The 19,849-nt window shown below is 38.9% G+C and overlaps 1 protein-coding gene across 1 annotated transcript in view; it reads left to right on the top strand.

Moving 5' to 3' along the window:
• clybl (citramalyl-CoA lyase) overlaps positions 1-19,849 on the top strand; it is a 234,877-nt gene that overhangs the window by 94,202 nt on the left and 120,826 nt on the right. The window lies entirely within an intron of this gene.

The following is a 19,849-nucleotide window of genomic DNA, read 5'->3' as shown; positions in this document are numbered from 1 at the left end:
TAAGAAAGCTGTTTCCCGTTTTGGGGGATACGTAGTGGCTACACAATGGAAATGTGCTGTTTTACTGAATGAAGACTGTGGCCTTCTGTGACCTCTGTAATATGAGAAGAGAGAACTGTAGTGGTTCTCAACCTGTGAGTCCCCAGATGTTTTGGCCTTCAACTCCCAGAAATCCTAACAGCTGGTAAACTGATTGGAATTTCTGGAAGTTGTAGGCCAAAACACCTGGGGACCCACAGGTTGAGAACCACTGGCTTACTGGAATAGACCACATGGGAGAGGAGCTACTTGACTGGCAAGTTTACTTCACTGTAGTGTTTGATATATTGCATTCAAATTGAATCAAATAAATTGGATTCTGAATCAGAGAAATCATATTTTACAGTTTTTGTGTAATTAAGTCTAAAGAACAAACCAGAAAGCTCAGGCAAAGGTTGTCTGGCAGATCCTCCTGCCGCTGAGGAATTTTAGATCGAAGAGTGTCCCCTGGTCAGAGCAATTTGTTCTTGTTTGGCAGTAAATTTCTATATTTTGACCAGGGGTGCAATTATTACTGAGAAAGGTTAAGGAGTAGAAAAAAAAATCCTTGTGAAAGTTGCCATGACCCAAGAAAGAAAAACCCTGCAGGAGTTATTAATGTATTTCTCCTCCAAGTTCAGCTGCCAGAAGGTCTGTATTTAATTCATGCTTCATAACAATGGCTACATGAGAGAATGTCCTTTTAAAATTATTTTGAAGATCATGCTGAACTCTCAGCTACTAGCAAAATAATAGAGAATAATTTAAATGGGCATTTTCTTGAATCTATAGTAGCTGTTGGGAATACACACACTCACACGCACACACTAAGAGTGTTTTTTTCCAGCTATTACTTTTAGATGATTATGCTTCCCCTTTCTATGACGCATGCCGTGCATGTTATATGCTGTGTGCTGGTTGTGATTTTCCTTTGAAAGTCTGCTGTTATTCCAGAAATATAAGATTAACCGTGCAATTCTATGCATGTGTCCTCAGAAGTAAAGTTCAATCAGTCCACAGCCAGAGGGAGCAGCATCCTGCTAGGGGTGGGAGAGAGAGAGAACAAAAACTATGGCAGTCAACCCAGTCATATCTGTTTAAACTATGCATACAGAGTGGGCCCCTGGTATCCACACCAAAGTTTGGAGTTATGACCCCTCAAGGATTCCCAAATGGATGCTCAAGTCTCATTATACACAATGATGTCCCTTATATAAAATGGCAAAATCAAAGTTTGCTTTGTGGAATTTTTTGTGGTACAAGGATTGTTTTCAAACTGGATAATTGAATCTGTGGATACAGAATCAATGGATGCAGAGGGCCAGCTGTATTCACAAATATGAAAGCAGAGCTGAGAGCAAGGAAGGGGGACTTTCAAAATACCTCTCTTGGCTACAAAAATTACCTACCTTTTGTTGCTGTACTCCATCTCCAATAGTGCAAAAAGTAGCAAATATGCTCACACCTTGGTCCCTTATATACCATATTTCACCAATACTGAGGTGCACTTTCCCCCAAAATACCGTGGCTCCAAAAATAGGGAGTACCTTGAAATGGATAGCACCTTAGATTTGTGGGTTTGTGGGTTTTTAAAAAAATATATTGACTTACCTCTAGAGGAGGAGGAAGAGAGGAGAAAAAAGGGCCCCAGCCACAACAGCTCTGCCAGCCCCCATCATTTTGTCCTCCGCTTCAGCCAGACAGAGGTTTTTCATCTGCCTGAGCTAAGTTCCACTTCCTGCTTCTGCTGCAGCCCCAGTAGCCCATAGAGATGCTGCAGACAATATGACTACTGGCTTGAAGCAAATCAAGTTACTGTGCAGGCAGAGGACTTTCAGAAAATTATTTTCTCCAAAAACTGAAGTTTCAAAAGAGGAGTGCACCATAGATTCGATGGCGCCTTAGATTTGGTGAAATACAGTATACATACAGTCGACTTAGCAGCTTGCAAAGAAAGAAGGAGGCATCATACCCTGATCTGACCTTTTAAACTGCAAATTACAACCATTTTGCTGATTTAAATAAAATAAACCCCAGCAAGAAACTCACTATAATCCCTCCCCACCTCTTAACAATTTCCAAAGGCATTGCTTGATTGACAGTGTGCTCCTAATTGCATAAGATCCCCTGTATAATTAATACTAGGAGTCATATATTAAGTTTTCCAGAAAATACATAATGACTACAACAACAACAAATCACAAATGGTAATAATAATAATAATAATAATAATAATAATAATAATAATAGTAATATTTATTTATACCCTGCCTTTCTCCCCGTGGGGACTCACGGCGGCTAACACTCCACACTAAACAAATTAAAAAGGTGCAATACAAAAGTTAAAAAAAACATTAAATAATAGTGTGGTAAAAACAGAGCTAAAATATAGTAAATAAATATACTAAAATGGCCTTTAAAACTCATATTCCTCCCAATGGTCAGTGTTTCCAAACTCTCAGTTTGCTCACCCTATGCTGTAGTTTCATTGCTATTTTATTATCCTTATGCATTTAGTATCAAACAACAACAAAAAACCATGATAATCTGTATAACCTTCATATTTTTTATAAACATGGCATAGTCTAAGTGCAGCATAGTGCTTTTGGTTAAACTGAAATCACACAGTTCCAAGGAGATAACCAAACCTTTGGTTATTGGCAGTCTAAAATAAGATTTATGCTGGATTGTGATATTATATTTTAAAAAGAGGTATGAATACCACTATAAACATTATATACCGATCAAACTGAAACCTTCCCTCAATTCTACTTCTTACACTTCAGCAACTAAAGAGCATACAGCCCTCTTGTTATTGTATGGAGTTTTATTTCCATCTAAATACCTCTCTTATAATTGTTTAACACTTTTTCTATAAACACATTTTTAAAAAAAAATATTGGTTAGATGTAAGTAATTTGTAACATTGTCACAACTGCATATACACAACAATATATTATTATTATTACCTCATATAACACATTATCAAACAGCATTGTTTAGAGCAGTGGTTCCCAACCTGTGGGTCCCCAGGTGTTTTGACCTACAACTCATAGAAATCCCAGCTGGTTTACCAGCTGTTAGGATTTCTGGGAGTTGAAGGCCAAAACATCTGGAGACCCACAGTTGAGAACCACTGGTTTAGATCATTGGGATGATTCATTCAGATGGTTGTTTAAGTCAACAATCCAGCTGTATTGTTCAAAAACAATCGAGCCAAAATTTGGCTATATGCAGTGATAGTTTAGATGGGGAAGTATTAGCAAAGGTGACAAACATTTCAACGAAATTGTTCTCATTATAGGATATTATTTTCAAATTGAAGGCCAGTTGGCCTTTTTTTTTACACAAGGCTAGTATCTACCATTCCTTGATCTAGCCATTCGTACCATTCTCATCCATTTGTGTTTCTCCACTTAGAAGCAATTTCAATCTTTTCTGCAGCTAATAAGACCTATTAGGGTTTTTCTTTTTCTTTTACAATGATGTTTCTTTCAGTGCTATCTATAATTGATGAATGCCCTCATACTCAGTAATGATTGCCAATGTGGCGGGAATTGTTCTACAAGAGTGGAAATGGTGCCGGTAAAGGATCATATATTAAATACAAGGATTGTGTGCCTGCTAGTGTATTCACCACTCTTGGGGGAAAATTCACAAATGTTCTAGATCAGTGGTCCTCAAACCTTTATAGCCGAGGGCCAGTTCACAGTCCCCTCGACTGTTATGGGCCGGAAGTGTGGCCTGCTTTTAGCTGTTGAGATAGTCTAGTTAATTAGGATTGTTGTTGTGTGCCTTCAAGTCATGGTGTCATGGCACTTAGGGTAACTCTAAGTCTAAAGTTTAGGACGGGGGCCAGGGAAATGACTGTGGAGGGCTGCATCCGGCCTGCGAGCCTGGTCTAGACATTGCTAAAGAAGGTTATTTTCATTCTCTTTCCCCTCAAAATTTATTCCCTTGTTTCTCTTTCCCAATTGGCCTGTGGGGGTGCTTAGGATTCTTATTTCTGGTTTTTCATGTTATTTAACACACACACACACACACACACGATGTTTCAAAATGATGGACCCAGTTTCAAAGCAGCGTATTTCATGATAGCAACATATTACAATTATACAAAAATTACAAACCATTTAATGAATTATCAAATTTTACTAATCATTTTGAGCCAGAAACAAATCTTAAAAGCTCTGCAAATGGAAACCATCTCATTAGGCCTTATACTGTGGGGTCGCCATCTTGCGAATGACTGAGACTAGAGGTTGTCTGCTGGGAACCTAGTAGTCATTTCAAATTCTATGCCCCACACTTTCAATAGTGAAAGTTTCATTCATAGGTGGTTTGTAGTTGCAGAAATATAGTGATTTCAAATTGAGTCCATCTCTTTGAAACACCCTGTATATGTAACCAATGAGAGAGGTTGCCTGGAATTTAGCGTCACCAATATGGGAATGACTTTTATATTTCCTTTCTATCAAAATCCAAGGAAATCATTTTGAATTGACCTCTGCTTTCTCATGTCAGTAATAGTCTGGATAGATGGTAAACAAACTGAACCATTTATCACACAAGACATGTGTTCTGGGCAATTGAAAGGCAGGTTGTGGAATGGGGATTCAACCAATGTTGGATGGGGTTACACTTCCATCAAAAAATAGCTTGGGTTTATTCCTGGAATCATCTTGGATGCTTCAGTTCCTATTATGGTTGTGAGTTTGCTTGCGTACCTAAAACTCGGTTCCTGGGGATATTTGATCTAGTCATACAGGTACATGCCTTGGTTACATCCCTTTGAATTACTGAGCCTTTTGAAAGTGTGCAGAAACTGCATTCTGTTCAAAATACTGCATCCAGACTGTTAACTGGGCCACTTAAAGGGGGAACAGAAATTCCTTCCTATGACATCTTCAGTCGCTCCTGGCACAATTCTGGGAACATTTCCAGATGTTGATAAAACCATGTAAGAATTATCAAATGGGAATGTTTGATAAACATGAGGGAGGACTTTCTAAGTGACAGCTTTCCAGAATTTCTACAGCTGTAGGCTGGCAAAGGACTTTTTTCAAGCTGTTCTTAGCTGTCAAGAAAGGGGCTTTTAATATAGTTGAATTTTCTTGGTTTCCTCTCCATTTTTCCATTTCCGTTTTTCTATTTTTCTGCTATTTCTTTTTTAAAGTAATTAGTAATTTTAGCTTCCTACATATGTTCTTCATTTTTATTTTCTCCCTTGTCTGGGCAATTCCCTCTCGATTTTGAAGGCCTTGTAAATGAGACTAGTTGGGAATTGTGCAAGACTGGTGAGTTCCTCAACCTTGGCTTGATGGAGGGGCATGGCTTCCCTGGGGCAGGAAAAAGAAAGAAAGGACAGCCCTTCTTTGTGAAAAGCTAGCTAGGAAGGCTATTAGGGAAGGAAGGGCTTGACTCTTGACTGTGATGATGGGTCCACCTCCCGAAAGCCCTTCAGGAGGAAGAGATGATGATGATGATGGTAGTGGTTGATTATTATTATTATTATTATTATTATTATTATTATTATTATTATTATTATTTTATTATGACACAGCATACAAGATAGATATGCTGGATTTCGTATCACAAAATCACAAGTCGAACACTTCCCAAGTGTCTAGGACTGTGTGATGTATTTTCAGATTATGCGTGCAGATCCCAGTAGGGTGGCCTTTTGCAGTTGGCAGATTGTGATTTTGTCAATGTCTGTTGTTTCCAAATGCCGGCTGAGATCTTTTGGAACGGCACCCAATGTGCCCATCACCACCGGGACCACCTGCACTGGTTTCTGCCAGAGTCTTTGAAGTTCAATCTTGAGGTCCTGATAGCGGCTGAGATTTTCCTGTTGTTTTTCATCAATGTGACTGTCACCTGGGATGGTGACATCAATGATCCAAACCTTTTTCTTTTCCACAACTGTGATGTCTGGTGTGTTGTGTTCCAGAACTTTGTCAGTCTGGATTCGGAAGTCCCACAGTATATTTGCTTGCTCATTCTCCAATACTTTTGCAGGTTTGTGATCCCACCAATTCTTTAATGCAGGGAGGTGTTACTTGAGGCATAAGTTCCAATGGATCATTTGGGTCACATGGTTGTGCCTCTGTTTCCAGTCTGTCTGCGCGATTTTCTTACAGCAGCTGAGGATATCATCAATGGTTTCGTCGGTTTCCTTACACAGTCTGCATTTTGGGTCATCAGCTGATTTTTCGATCTTGGCCTTAATTGCATTTGTTCTGATGGCTTGCTCCTGGGCTGCAAGGATCAGGCCTTCTGTCTCCTCCTTCAGGGTCCCATTCGTGAGCCATAGCCAGGTCTTCTCCTTGTCAGCTTTTCCTTCAATTTTGTCAAGGAACTTTCCATGCAATGTTTTGTTGTGCCAGCTGTCAGCTCTAGTTTGTAGTGCAGTTTTCTTGTACTGATTTTTTGTCTGCTGTGCTTTGAGGAGTTTCTGATTTTTGACTTCAATCAAAGCAGGTTCTTCACTTTGCTTTACATATTCTGCCAGGGCATGTTCTTCTTCTTTGACTGCTTGTTTTACTTGTAAGAGTCCTCTACTACCTGATCTTCTAGGCAGATATGGCCGGTCAACATCACTGCGAGGGTGCAGTGAATGATGAATGGTCATGAGTTTTCTTGTTTTTCTGTCCAAATTGTCCAGTTCTGCCTGTGTCCAATTTATAATGCCAGCAGTATATCTTATGACAGGTATGGCCCAGGTGTTTATGGCCTTGATGGTGTTGCCTCCATTGAGCTTGAGAATTTTTCTGACCCTTTATGTGTATTCTTTGCTGACCACAGTTTTCACATGTTCATGCTTGACGTTGTCCAGCTGTAGTATGCCCAGATATTTATAGGCCTCTGGCTGGTGACACTTTATTGTTTGGCCATTAGGCATATTTATGCCCACACTTTCAATGATTTTTCCTTTCTTCAATGCCACTGTCGAACATTTGTCCAAAGCAAACTCCATACTGATATCAGTGCTAAAAATTCGGACAGTGTTAGTCAGAGACTGGATTTCAGTTTCCATTTTCCCATACAGCTTCAGGTCATCCATGCACATCAAATGTGAAATTTTGTGAGATTTCTTAGATGTTTGATAGCCAAGAATTGTTTTTTGTAAGACTGTTGACAGAGGGATCATGGCAATAATGAAAAGCAGAGGGGACAATGAGTCTCCCTGGAAAATTCCTCTTCTGATGTTGACAAGTCCATAGCTTTCATTTCCAACAAACAGTTCAGTTTTCCAGTGCTCCATCATGTTTTCAATAAAGGTGCCAACGTTTTTACTAATCCCGATGGCGTCCAGGCACTTGATGATCCAGCTGTGTGGGAGTGAGTCAAAGGCCTTTTTGTAGTCAATCCACGTCATGTGAAGATTAGCTTTTCGGCTCTTACAGTTCTCCAGAATCATTTTGTCAATCAATAACTGGTCTTTTGTGCCCCTGCTTTTCCATTTGTTGCCTTTCTGTTCATCTGGCAATATGTTTTTTTCTTCAAGATAATCTTGAACTTTGTCAGCTATGATGCCAGTCAGTAGTTTAAACATAGTGGACAGACACATTATTGGTCTGTAGTTTCCTGGTGCTGCTCCTTTTGCTGGATCATTTTGTATCAGGTATGTTCTTCCAGTTGTTAGCCATTCACTGATACTTCCTTTCTGCAGCATCTCATTGAATTGCTGGGCCATTTTTCCATGTAAACTAATCAGATGTTTGAGCCAAAATCCATGAAGTTGATCACTACCAGGCGATGTCCAGTTCTTGACTTTTTGCACTCGTTTGCTGATCATTTCAGTTGTTATTTCCATCTGTTCCATTTTGTTCTGTGAGAATTATTATTATTATTATTATTATTATTATTATTATTATTATTATTATTATTATTATTATCCCTTCTCCAAAATCCTTGGGACCAGAAATGTTTTGGTTTTCAACTCCCCCCCCCCCTCAGGATTTTGGAATCCCTGTCTTTCCACAGACATACAGTATGTTATGATGACATATCTTGGAGATAGGGCCCAGGTCTGAACATAACATTCATTCATGCTTCATAGACATCTTATATACTGCTAAAGAGGTTGTTCAGCTCCTGAACTGGTGCTTTGTGTTAATTTATGTAATGTAACTATATGAACATAATGATGTAAATAAACTTCTGGTTTGTAAGGTAACTCTTTCATCTATTCTGTTCACCTCCACCTTCTACCTTAGGAGTTCGGTGGCAGAGTTTTTAAACTTAATTTTATGGAGAGGTGACATTATATTTTAACATTCTAATGAAATGAATAGCAATTTTCTGATTGCTGCCATTAATCATTTTGCTTAAACTGTGATCAAAGAGATTTTATTTTTATACTGCGATAGATAGTTTATAGCACTATAGTGGGTCTTTCATTTAAATAAGTGTGTTGCTATTAATTTTTTAAAAAATATGGCTGGAAGGGCAACCATCTGTAGTTTGTTGCCCAGTGTTTGCAGAATTGTGACTTTCTTTCCTTTCCCGCCTTGTTTCTGTTCTTTTGTACCCAAATTTTTGTTCCGGGGTGTGTGTGTGTGTGTGTGTGTGTGTGTGTTCTCAGCCCTGCAGAGCTAATTTTTGTATGCATCATGTATGTGTGTGTGCGCTAATTCTATCAAAAACAGCAGGATCCACCAGATGTATACTATTTGATCCCACCCTCTGTGCTTGGATGCTGCTTGAAAGCTCTACTAAATAAATAAATGGTGGATGTTTTAAAAATAGCATCCACAACAAATAATATAGTGATGAGGTTTTTTTTTAAAAAAAGATACAGTATATTCAGTCCAGTTGCCTAAGAAGTCAACACCTGTATTCATGCTTCACAGACATCTGGGGCCACCTCAAAAAAGATGAAGATGGAACATCTGTAGAACGAACACTCAAAAATGCATAATATTCCCCAATGTTGTGGAAAGTGAATTGCTCTCCCACTTGTAGGTCACAGCAGAAGGGCAATTATTTATTAGCACAAGAAGCTGGCTCTCTGGAAATAGCCCAAGTGATTATATATAGGTTTGTTTCATCTCAGTTCACATCTTGGCCATGTAATTATTGCTGGCAGTGAAAGTTGTATGGAATACCATGCATGATATTACTATCCTCAGTCACATAAAGGAAGAGAGGGGGAATCTGCTAGATAAAGCCTCCATTTGCAAGCATAGCTGTATATTTCCTGGCCTTCTGAATTGCCATGATGGAACTGAATAACAACTGTTGTTTCATCCCTAATTTGCATTAATGTAAGAAGTGCTTATTTATTTTGCCTTGAGGCTTGCGGCTTGTAGAACTAGTAACTGAAATGGCATTAGCATGCTGTTTGGTTGTATCATTAGATCAAATGGTGTTGATCGTGTCCTGGATTGTTCAGTGGCACTTCAAAAGCCGGCACCACATGTCTGTAATTCTGTAGTTCTGCAGTCATTCCTTTGTTACTTGTGTCATGGAGGTTCTTCGTATCATGGCAACTAGCAAATAACATATCTGCCTTGCCACAATATGGTTGCTTTGGTTTTCTGGTGGATAGATTTAAACAGAACATGCATGCCAAAAGTTTCTCCTTTTTGGTTGTATCATGCTGGAGCCATATATTTTGTGTATGTAGGAAATTAGAGGAAATCTGTCACTAAGGTTGTGATCATGTTCCGTTTTGGGGAAATATTTATAAAAGCTTGTTTAAGATTGTGAAAGAAAATTCTGTTGTGCTACAGCATTTCTCTGTTTTACTTGCTTGCCAGCCTTTATTGCCTTGTATTTTTATTAAATTTCTCATTTTCTGTGTGTTTTCATTTTACCTTGTGTTTTGAAAGACTGAACTTGTTTATTATGTTGTTTTGCTGATTTAACTTGCAACTACAGTGCCTCTGAAGATTTTAAGTAGGGTCTCAACAGGAGAATATTCAGTATTTTGGGTCTTAAAAGCACAGATCCCAATCAATATCTTATTACAGGCTAACTTGTTTGTTTACTTATTTATTATAACTCAGTTAATGAAGAGGATGTGTTCCTGGACATTATTTTTTAACAGAAATTTGGGTAGCAGAGGCCGAAATGGAAAGAATGTGGATAGGTTCCTGACCCAGGAAAAAAGAAGAGTAGTTGAAAATTTCTCATTAAAAAAACTAACTATGCATGTTTAACCTGAAACAACCAAGTTAGGTAAGAGTTGCATAAGTAAATAAAAACATGTTGAATAATCTAGGGGCCACATAAAAGCTTCTTCCAGAATGCATCCAGGGTTTGTTTGTTTTTTTCCCCCAGCCTCCACTTTCTTAATCATATCAATTTTGATGGCCATATGTATAGATCTATTCCTTTTTAACATGTTGGGAGGGAACTGGTGATGTGGGCTTATCCACTTCCCCCCATTTTCTCTCTGTTTTGCTATTCACATATGCTCAGTAATGGCTTCTGGGATCAGCTGCTCTTTACCTTGCCTGTTGTAAGCAGACCCACAAGGTAGGACTGGCTACAATAGAATCCCAGCCCACGACTGAAACTTGATATAAAAAAAATCTGTGTCACTCTGACCTTACTAGTGCCAATACCATTTTAAAAACCCTTCCAAGATAAGGAGAGAAAAGGTTGGAGTTGTCAAAGTGTAAGAGGACTTTCTAAAAAGGAGCTGCTTTGTTAAGTTATTATGGTATATATGTGTCTAAGTGAAGCTAAACCTCTTCCAAATATCTTCTCAATGCTTGCATTTTTACGTTTGTCTCTGTACTTTGCAAACTGATAAGAACATCAGGTTAGTTATTAAGCTATTCCTTTGTCTTGAATATACCCATATGTGCCTTTATACTCCTATCACATATTATTACAGAAGGTAAAGTTCATTCTTTAGCTGAACGGCTTGAAAAGCCACAGGAAATGTCACCTGCTTGATCATCTTCCTTAACCTGTTGTGCTCTTGGACTGTTTCGTCCTACTGCTATCTGAAATGCAAGATGTTACAGAATTCTTATGCCAGTATGTTAAAGTCAAGGTGAACAGAGTTACATTGGCAACCAACATCCCTTTTATGGCCAATAGGCTAGAGCCATAATTGATGTCTACTTTTTCAAGTGAGATAGGTCCTGTTCTGTGACCAGTATTATCTTGGCATGATTACTCTTTGGAGAGAGGTTGGGGACATGAGCCTGATTCCAGCAAGAGAGTCTCTAATGCACTTGTACCTCAGGATACTCATTTGTAGTACAATACTCCTCTGGCTCTCACTCAGCCAGCGAGATTATTGTGAAACATTGTAATACTGGAAGATTGATAGATCTTTCTCAGTTCTGTGGATGGTGGTCTATGGCCATACTTGGTTGATGGAGCAGTCTGTCAAGTTAATTCCCATTATGAATGAGACTCTACCATGCTAACTAGTTGTACTATCTCCAAGTAGTAAGCATCCAACATCTTAAAGGGACAAATAGCATTGAGGGCCCCACCTGAAGTAAAGATTGCAGCTTAATTTGACTTAACATGTGTAGCCTTACTTGTTCCAGACATGGAATAGTATTTTAATACAATTTACCAAAAAAATAGCATTAAAAGGTCATTGTAATTCACACTCTGAAGTCAAAACTAAAATATGTAAAGTTTGATGTGTGGGCCAGCATAGATCCTTGGCCTCTGTTAGAGCTCAAGCATCCAAAATATTGGGTGCCACTACATCTGGGTTGCTTCCAGATGGCAACCAGACAGCTTCATGCAGGATAATGGCAATAATTCAAATAGTTTAATCCCAAGCTCTGGAGGGTATTCATGTTAAGCACAAGCAGCCTCACTTATACCCAGAAATGCATTGGCAACCATTCCAACTGATGATAATATATGTATTATATATACTCTGGTCACCTTGCTATCAGGAGGGATTGAACAATTGCATTTTGCACAGAATGAAGCTTCTGCTCCATCTTTAAAGGCAGTCCTATGTAAACCACATTAAAGTAAACCAGGGACTGGAAGTCTGTAGTATGAATATGTCTCTTGCTATGTATGGGAACATGCACTGCCATTTGGAAATGCTATCTCTTTTGTACAACTACTGTTGGATTAAGACCAGGACTCACTTGCTTTGGTTGAGCTCCCCAGTGCTGGTCTTGCCTCATTACTTTCAGAGTCTCAGTAGTTCAAGAGTAAGCTATGCTCAGGATACTTAGATCTTATTTCAGCATCTGTGAAGGACATTAAGAATGACTCACAGGAGCTACTTTTTCAGTTGAGAATTCTACACTGGTTGAGGGCCAGTTCGTTGGTGCTATTTTTTGGTACTGTTAAGTTTTTACAACTGTGAGTAAAACAGTTAGGTAGAAAATAATATGTTTTGGGGGCATGATGAAGCAAGTATATGACCATAATAGTGATGGAATCAAAAATTCACCAAATTTCATCCATATTTTGGTGTATAAAAGTTAGTTTTATAACATAGACCTATGCATGTCTATCTACAGAACAGTCCTCGCTAAGTTTGACTAGAGATGTTCATATATAAATTGGTTATTTGATGTATAAGCTGCTTAATGTATCTGGAAAAAACATCTTCAAAGCAGTTTTTAGCAAACACAACAAACCAAAACTCCACCATCATAATAGGTTTCATTGCTAAACAGGTCTTATTGTTTGGAAGTTTCTTTTAAAGTTTTACTCAAATCAGCTTCCTTTCCATTTTCATCCATTGGTTTTAGTCCTGTTCTCTCAAACAACGGAGAATGGCTTTGCCCTATAATTTGCATGACTGTATTTTGGCTATTTCAAAAGTTGCTGTCGTAGTCGCCCTTAATACACTCTTCTCCTGGCTAAACATATGTAGCTTTTTCAACTGTTCCTCACAGTGATTGGTGTCCATACTGTTCATCATTCTGGTTTCTATTTTCTGGATGCATTCAAACCTGGCAGTGTCCTTGTCAAAAAGAAAAGAAAAAAGTAAGCAGACAGAATTGGAGTACTTTCTGACTCAGTTGTTTAACAGAGAAGATTATTTCCCATGAGCTGGACACTGTGCCTCTGTCAATGCAGCTTGGTGCTGCTTTAGCTTTTTTAGGTGCTATGATGAAATGCTAGCTTGTATGCATCTCTACTAAGACACCCTTTGGACATGTACATGTACCTCTGCCAAGCCACATCTCTTAGACTCTTACAGTCTTGCTCTCTGTCCACAGCATTCCCAATATATACCAAATTACTTTTCTTTCAGGAAACTAAGAAGCTAATATTGGTCTGGCATGACTTATTCTTGACAAACCAGTGTTGCTTCTTAATGATCAATACATTATTTTGTTGATGGTCACAGATCGCTTTGCTGATCGGCTCTAGTATTTCCCTGTGATTGATGTCACATGTATTGATCAGTCACTTCCTGATTCATCTTTTTTCTCTACCTTGAAATCGGAGATAAAAAAAACCTCCACATTTTTCCCTTCACTTGTTTGCCAGGATTTTTCAAAGATTACAGACAGTGATTCTGAAATAAATCCAGAAGAACCCAGGAATACAATTTGTCTGACCCTGGAGACTAGAAATCCCATAAAGAAGCTAGATTCTCTCTAACAATATCTTTACCAATTATGGGCCTTAAGCTCCTCATTATAACATTTGTCCTACTTTCCTCAGGTTGAACATAGTTTCCTTTGTAGGGGAAGATTAAACCAAAATAGTAGCTCTGCTTTTTCTCAGTCAGTTGTTAACAATTCACCATCTCCCCTAAGCATAGAAAATAGGACTGTAGCCTGAATCAATATCGCATCACATTTTGTCATTTTGACATAAAATACAGACAGCGTCTTTAGGAGCTGAGCTTCACGTTCAGCCGAATCATTTCGATGGAGCTCTTGTTGAAATGTATTGTTTTGGGCTGCCATTGGAGTCCTGGATGACCTACAGTCTGTTACACAAAAAGCAAGTGTGCAAGGGGGAAATCTATGCTAGAAGCCTTCTTTTGAAACTTCCAGTTTACTCTGTATCTTACCTTATTTATTCATGTTAATTCATATTCTGTCTTTCTCCCAATAATGCCTCCTGGCCAAAAGAAAATAGAGAGGGAGCCAACCTGACATCCCATGAGGAGGAACTCCATATTCTAGGAGTAGCCACTAAAAAGCCTCTCTTCTGTATTCTCACCTACTGTATGTCTATTGATGTTGGGACAAGAAAGAGCATTCCCCAAGGATCTTAAAACTATGACAGGACCATATAGGGTAGTGGTTCTCAACCTGGGGTCCCCAGATGTTTTTGGCCTTCAACTCCGAGAAATCCTAACAGCTGGTAAACAGGCTAGGATTTTTTCTGGAAGTTGTAGAACAAAACACCTGGGAACCCACAGGTTGATAACCACTGATATAGGGAGATAATCTTTCAGATAGGCTGGACTTAAGCTGTGTAGGACTTGGGTCATAACCAGCACCTTGTATTGTGCCTGGAAACGAAACAGGAAACTATTTTAATGGGAGACTTACAATTTCTCTGTTACTAGCACCAATCAACAATTTTAAACCCACTGCAATGTCTGAACAGCTTTCAAACAATATATACACGTAGAAGGGCTTGTGAATGGAGGAAGCGTCAAAACAAGTGATAATTTGCCCCCCTTCCCCAGTAGAAATATAGTGTAGTATATTCCAACACAAGTTGTATCATGTGATTTGGGTGGTTGGGAACCCATGCTGTAGCTGGAAAGATGAAAAATGTTTCAGCATCTTTTGCTGCTTCTATTTGATGATGCACTAACCTCTGCTGGTCTTTCTCTGGCTCACGTGGTGAATAGGAAACAGTGTGTTATCTCTACCGCTGCACCCTTAGAAAAAATTCTACAACTGTTGTAGTATGGGAATAAAAGAGTGATTAGATACTGTAATGTCCAGTAAGGAAACACATCCATTGGAAATGTAACAAATGATAAGCAAATTGAAAAAGTAAAGTACTTTTAGACCTCTCTTTTGGCACCATTAGTCACTCAGATAGGTCTCAATTGAAATAGTAATGCAGGACTATGAAGCTATCTAGCCTGTGGAGTGATTTGGCATTTGCATTGCCACCATCTTTTCAGCTGTAGTCCCAGACTCATATTCAGATTCAGTGTATTTATTAGACCAAACTTTTTGGGTGTGTCAAGTTCAATTACTATTGTAGAACTGGTAATATGAATGCAGACTTATCTAAGAACATACCATTCATTTTTATCCTGCAATGCAAAACTGGTATGTCACTTTTTGTATAGCTTCTCACATCTATATACTAGCCTGTGCATCTTGAGCTATGTCTTTCGTGAAGAGTCACAAGTCTTGTAGTGGAGCTGGTCTTTAAAAAAAATTCTTGTTTCCTTAGTATGCCCTTCTTCTCCATCCCTCCTTTAAACCCACGATGATTGAAGCTAATGGAAAGTGACTTGGGAGTAGGCCACTGCCACCCAGAAAGCTTCGCATAAGTATTTGAACCTGGTTCTTCTCATTCTTGATGTACATTGCTGGTTTGGTCAACAAAAAGCTTAAAGTGTAGGAACATGGCCAGACAGGTCTGCCCGCTTGTTTTTAGATTTTGAGACTTCCAAGAGCAGTGTGAACCTGGTAGAGCCTGCAGTGTTTACAACAACCTGTAGTAGAGAGGGGCACAGAGTGCATGCCGAATTTACAGCTCTTGCCAAATATAAAAGCAAGAACTTGAGAGTGAAGTCTAGGAAATCTTTGAAGACATAAAGAAGTGAAAAAATAATGGAGTCATTTAACTTCCTCCCATAGCTTGGAGTAGGAAGGTGGATTGATGAGTGGTTCCCATAACATTTTGCTGGTGGTTTAATACACAGCATCATTACCAAGAGAAAAGACGAAAGAACCGGAGAGGACAGGACCCTGGGCTAAAGTTTCCTCCTCCTCCTCTTCTTTTTTAAAGAAAAGCATGTCTTTGATGAGATACAGCTTCAGGCAATCGTTTTACATTTTATGTCAGCCACCTTTTGTGAGAGGTTCATTATTGATGCTGTACTCTCAGTTTTAATTCACACTTCTCTGCTAATCAATTACAGCGTTTATCCATTAATCAGGTATCCTGACAGGGTCAATAACTCCTCTTAAGTTCTGTCAGCTGCTGCATGTTCTCAAGCAAGTAGCAACAGTCAGTAGATTAGTTTAGAGGACCATTGTTTTCGCAGGCTGGTGGACATCTGGACGGGGAAAACAAGGGCTAATGAGTTTGGGGGTGATTATCCTCTTCTTGGGCTCTTTGTTGACAACCTTGGCTATTTTGCTGAAAGCAACTTGCCGTGTTGGGAGCATGTCTGCTTAGTTTCTCCTTCTATCCCCTCCCTCCCTCAATGTGTGTATTTCTTTCTTTCTTCCTCTCTCACTCACACACCTTCTAGATAGAATGTGCCTGTTCAAGTATATGATTTTTAACGGATTCAGGCAAAGCAAATTATCAGAGGACCAAAAGCTTTTCATTTTAGCAAGTGGTGTAGATAACAGAGCGGGCAACATTTAATTAGACAGTTACAGTTTTGGTAGTTAAGTTGCCATCCATAATGATGGTAACAGGTTTCAATTATCCTTTTTATGGCAGATGTACCAACATTTAATTGTTTCTTGCCAAGTGTGGAGAGAAAAGGCACTTCTGTAGATTTTTCAATTCTTCTACATGTCACTTAGCTGTCTACACTATTGTCTGGGCTCTTTTCTCTCATCCTTTCTGCAGCAATGAGTTGTGTCATTCCCTCATGATCAGCACTTTTGTTGTCTTTGTTTTTTGCTGCACCTCAGAAGTCCATCTTTTCTTTCATCTCCTTCCCATTCATGCATGAGGGAACAGTTGTGCTCTGTTGTGGGGATGTTCCGCTGGATTTCAAACAGTAGGGTTTCCTTTTATTCTCGTCTAAGTAGTACAATGGGGCTGAATGTCTCTTGCAGAATGCACAAACTAATATGCCAGGTTATTTGGTTTTTAAGAAGTCAATAAAAATGGTGTGTTTAGTGGCAGTGCTTGGCTTGCTCTGCCCCCCGCCGCTGCCGCCCCTTCTTGCATGCCTTTCCATCTTTGGTTATAAATCTGTTTGTTTGTTTCTGATTATAAAATATAATCTTCCAAATTAAATCCAAGCATGGAATCAACAAACACTTAGAGGGAGGGGGGAAATAACCCAAACCACATTCCTGGCAATGGAATATTTTCACACTAGCTGATTTGGCAGACTCTGCATCATTCTTGATAAGGAAGTGAAAACTGCCGCCAGCTCTAATTAATGGGCACTATTAACAGGAAGGGAGATGGAGAGAAAGATGGACTCATGAGTTGGTTTTGGCAATTAAGGAAAAATCACATCGCTGCTTTGAGACTTTACAAGGCTTTTGGTTTAGATTTTTTTAATAGTAAGAGGAAGAGCAAGGTTTGTGAGGGGTATATATTTGCATGATAGGTCCCCCCCCCCCAAAAGCCCACACGTATTTTCCAGTCATATAAAATCTTCCAATTTTGCAACACCAATACCAACCAAAAAGTTAAAAGATGTGACCATTCTAGAGAGGTGGCATTGAGACACTTTGTTCTAATATTCAGAAACAATCTTCAAAATCCTTCCTAATGAGGTCATAAAAGGGAAAAAATCGAACAAGTGGTACTTGTGTACCTCTCTGAGATGTGTCATTGAGGTCACTTGCCACTTGGTTATCCCATTTGAAAAGGGATTGGGATCGTTCAATCAAGCATTGCTGTAAGAGAGAGACTTTGATTAATTCCTTCTCTTCTCCATTGTGTTGCAGATAATTTTGGTAAATTTGGGAGACTTTCTTCTTAGTCAGTGTTGGGAGCTTAAAGTTCTTGCTGTATCACGCTGAGTGTCTGCATTTATTAGGCCTTTTCGGCTCTAGTAAAGAGAAGCGTAGGCTGGGGACAACCCTTGGATAATCTCTGACAAGTGAAGCAATTCTTTCAACATTACTGTTATCTTGGGTCATACGGAGGGAAAGAGGGGTTCTTTTGCAGGTTGGCCATCGGAACAAACACTGCTTTTTTAAAAAGGGAAAGCCCCCAAATAAACAGTAAGTAGAAAAATGATTAATGGTGGATTTCCTTTGGAACATTGCACGTGGCCATTCAGTTAGATTTCCTCTTTCTGTTTGGGGACTGACTGTTTTGTGAAGCAATGCAACAAAAGCAAAAGAAGAAAAGTTGAGCTTCTCTTAATTGTTATATTAAGAAAGAAAATGCAAAGATGGAATTTTCTTGTTAAGATATTCATTTTATGTTGATGTGTGCATGACATTCTCTTCTGATATAATTTTGTTTTGTTTTCATTTTAAAAATAGCAAAAATGTATTTGCAGAACCTATAGAACTGTAAAAGTGGAAGGGATCAGGGGTATGAGAAAGATACAGATTTTTTGCTTGTTTAACTATGCATGTTGCTCAGTCACAAAAGCACTGTTCAGTGTTTAAATTGCTGATAATGTACCTAACTTTTTTTTTTTCTCTTTGCACCACCCTCCTCCCATTTTTGTTTTGAAAATGTGTCTGCTAGTTTCTCTGGAGACCTGAGGGCTATTGATTATACACATATTTAGGAGCTTTTTAAAAAGTGGATTTTTGACCTGATAGACCGTAACGACTCCCAGGGTGCCACTGTGGTCATTGTATAAATCTGTCTTAGTTTTCAGTGTGCTCCGTTGATATACCGTAACGGCTCTTAGATCTGTAATGGTCTATTGCATTAATCCAAATGCTGCGCATGCGTGTCCAACTTTTGTACCGAAAAGAAAAGAAAAGCTAAAAGGGATTCTTTAAATAGTTGTTGGAAACATAGGATACATGCTCAGAATTCCTTCTTTTCCAACTAAATGAGGCACCCGCAATTCCCTTTTCATAAAAACTCACAACACTGGGAATAAATGGCTTGCAAGAATGTTATGTTTGGCATGGGGGTACTTGATTTTTAACTTCTACATCTTTTAAAATGCAAGCTTTTGCTTGGAATAAAAGTACAAGGAGTGTGTCAAAAGTAGGCCACCTACCAAATATTTTATCAGAATTTTGGTTGGCCAACAAAGGCCAGTTTAAATGGAAAACTAGAAGAATCAAGGCCTAGAGGCAAAGCAAATCGGGAAGATTACTAGAGTATTCATATAGTAGAGCAAACACTTGTGCTTCCAGTCAGAAAGTAGGAATAAGAAATTAGTAATGAGAATCTAAATTCACTTGCTCCTAGATCTAAGGGGTGAAGGCAAGAGCCAACTCTTAAAAGGTTAGGTCAAAGAGAGTACAAATCACATCAGGTTAGAATTGTATAGATTAAATTGGGGCTAGGGACCAAATTACGAATGCAGGTTCCTAGGGAAGGAGCTGGGAACCATATGATAGTGAGCCCAGTAAAAACAAGAGGTCACTCCAGCTAAGGAAGAGTGGGGTAATCATTATATCTGAGAACAATGTTTTAAAATGTCATTGACTTTGGTGATAACTAGTCGGGATTTCCTTTACTCACCCCCCCCCCCCTCTGATTTAGACAAAATAGGACGTCTATTCTTTGAGGACATATTTCCACTCTGTGGAATTGGGTTGTGATGTGTGACTGCCCATTTTAGATATATCTGTTTGGAGACAGTGATCAAGATATACACACAGTTCTTCAAAAAACAACAGAGTTGTTAACAATTTCAACAGGATCCTGATAGTCTCACCTGTTCCATGCCATAGTGCAGGGGTCCTCAAACTTTTTAAGCAGAGGGCCGGTCCACAATCCTTCAGACTGTTGAGGGGCCGAATTATCATTTGAAAACGAACAAATTCCTGTGCACACTGCACATGTCTTATATGTAGTGCAAAACAACAACAATGAA

The sequence above is a fragment of the Anolis carolinensis genome, chromosome 3 (assembly GCF_035594765.1).
Source record: "Anolis carolinensis isolate JA03-04 chromosome 3, rAnoCar3.1.pri, whole genome shotgun sequence".
Taxonomy (NCBI): Eukaryota; Metazoa; Chordata; class Lepidosauria; order Squamata; family Dactyloidae; genus Anolis; species Anolis carolinensis.
Note: the sequence above shows the minus strand (reverse complement) of the source record. Positions and strands in the feature narration are given on the sequence as shown.